Here is a 2,364-nt window from a genome sequence, read left to right as displayed (position 1 = left end):
TAGGTTTTGGATCATCATGTTTTCATTGTCATTTGTCTCTAGGTAGTTTCTGATTTCCTCTTTGATTTCTTCAGTGATCTCTTGGTTATTTAGTAACGTATTGTTTAGCCTCCATGTGTTTGTGTTTTTTACGTTTTTTCCCCCTGTAAGTGATTTCTAATCTCAAAGCATTGTGGTCAGAAAAGATGCTTGATATGATTTCAATGTTCTTAAATTTACTGAGGCTTGATTTGTGACTCAAGATGTGATCTATCCTGGAGAATGTTCCTTGTGCACTTGAGAAGAAAGTGTACTCTGCTCTTTTTGGATGGAATGTCCTATAAATATAATTAAATCTATCTGGTCTATTGTGTCATTTAAAGCTTGTGTTTCCTTATTAATTTTCTGTCTGGATGATCTGTGCATTGGTGTAAGTGAGGTGTTAAAGTCCCCCACTATTATCGTGTTACTGTCAATTTCCTCTTTTATAGCTGTTGCCTTATGTATTGAGGTGCTCCTATGTTGGGTGCATATATAATTGTTATATCTTCTTCTTGGATTGATCCCTTGATCATTATGTAGTGTCCTTCCTTGTCTCTTGTAACATTCTTTATTTTAATGTCTATTTTATCTGATATGAGTATTGCTACTCCAGCTTTCTTTTGATTTCCATTTGCATGGGGTATCTTTTTCCATCCCCTCACTTTCAGTCTGTATGTGTCCCTAGGTGTGAATTGGGTCTCTTGTAGACAGCATATATTTATGGGTCTTGTTTTTGTATCCATTCAGCAAGCCTGTATCTTTTGGTTGGAGTATTTAATCCATTCACATTTGAGATAATTATCAATATGTATGTTCCTATTACCATTTTCTTAACTGTTTTGGGTTCGTTTTTGTAGCTCCTTTTCTTCTCTTGTGTTTTCCACATAGAGAAGTTCCTTTAGCATTTGTTGGTTCTCGGTGTGTTTCTCCTTGGGTTTATCATGTATGGGACTCTGTGTACTTCCTGGACTTGGGTGGCTATTTCCTGTCTTACGTTAGGGAAGTTTTTGGCTATAATCTCTTCAAATATTTTCTTGGGTCCTTTCTCTCTCTCTCCTCCTTCTGAGACCCCTATAATGCGAATGTTGTGTTTAATGTTGTCCCAGAGGTCTCTTAGGCTGTCTTCACTTTATTCTGTTCCTCAGCAGTGAATTCCACCATTCTGTCTTCCAGGTCATTTATCTGTTCTTCTGCCTCAGTTATTCTGCTATTGATTCCTTCTAGTGTATTTTTCATTTCAGTTATTGTATTGTTCATCTCTTATTTAATTCTTCTAGGTCTTTGTTAAACATTTCTTGCATCTTCTCAATCTTTGCCTCCATTCTTTTTCCGAGGTCCTGGATCATCTTAACTATCATTATTCTGAATTCTTTTTTTGGAAGGTTGCCTATCTCCAGTTCATTTAGTTGTTTTTCTGGGGTTTTATCTTGTTCCTTCATCTGGTACATAGTGTGGTTTTTGTTCCACAGGCTGCAGGACTGTAGTTCTTCTTGCTTCTGCTCCACCTGGTCATATTCTGTCCATTCTCAAAGAGTCAACACCAATTCCATTTACTGTAGGAAGGTCTCTGATTACTCCAGGATAGGGGGCATTTTACCCTTCTGCCAAACCCTTCCTATACCACCTTTCCATTTGCTGTCTTTGGAAAGCCTAAACTAACTGAATACTTAAAACATATTTGTTAATTAATTAGTAAGTTAAAATTAGTGCTGTATGGGAGGGAATGAGAGGCATCTTGACACACTGGAATGAGCATAGATGCAGACAATCTGGGTTTGAAATTCCAGTGCTGTCACTTATTAGTTGTTTGACTTTGGGTAAGTCAGTTCTTGTAAATGGGATGTTATCTGCCTTGCAGAGCTGTTTTAAAGTTTAAATACGATAAAGTATGTAGAGGACCCAAAACGATATCTGGTACATAGTAAATGCTCAATAAACTATACCTATTATCATCATGCTACATATATACTCTCTGTATATATGATATCATTATCATAGCATCTGTCACTAAGCTGGGCATAAAACTGGTGCTCAAAAATGGCTTAACACTTAACTAACTATGATTAGAATCAGAAAAGGAAAACAACAGAATTCAAATCAAAGGGGAAAAAATCTTAAGTACGTAGTTCACCTTTTTAAAAGCTAATTTTTACTAATTTACTAAGTTTCTGACTACAAGCACTTGAGAGAGGCAGCAATAAACACATATACAGGGCCTTCCTGGTGGCGCAGTGGTTAAGAATCCACCTGCCAATGCAGGGGACACGGGTTTGAGCCCTAGTCTGGGAAGATCCCACATGTCACGGAGCAACTAAGCCCGTGCGCCACAACTACTAAGCCTGC

This window comes from Neophocaena asiaeorientalis, unplaced genomic scaffold, assembly GCF_003031525.2.
Source record: "Neophocaena asiaeorientalis asiaeorientalis breed wild unplaced genomic scaffold, Neophocaena_asiaeorientalis_V1.1 scaffold1302, whole genome shotgun sequence".
Classification (NCBI taxonomy): domain Eukaryota; kingdom Metazoa; phylum Chordata; class Mammalia; order Artiodactyla; family Phocoenidae; genus Neophocaena; species Neophocaena asiaeorientalis.
Note: the sequence above shows the minus strand (reverse complement) of the source record.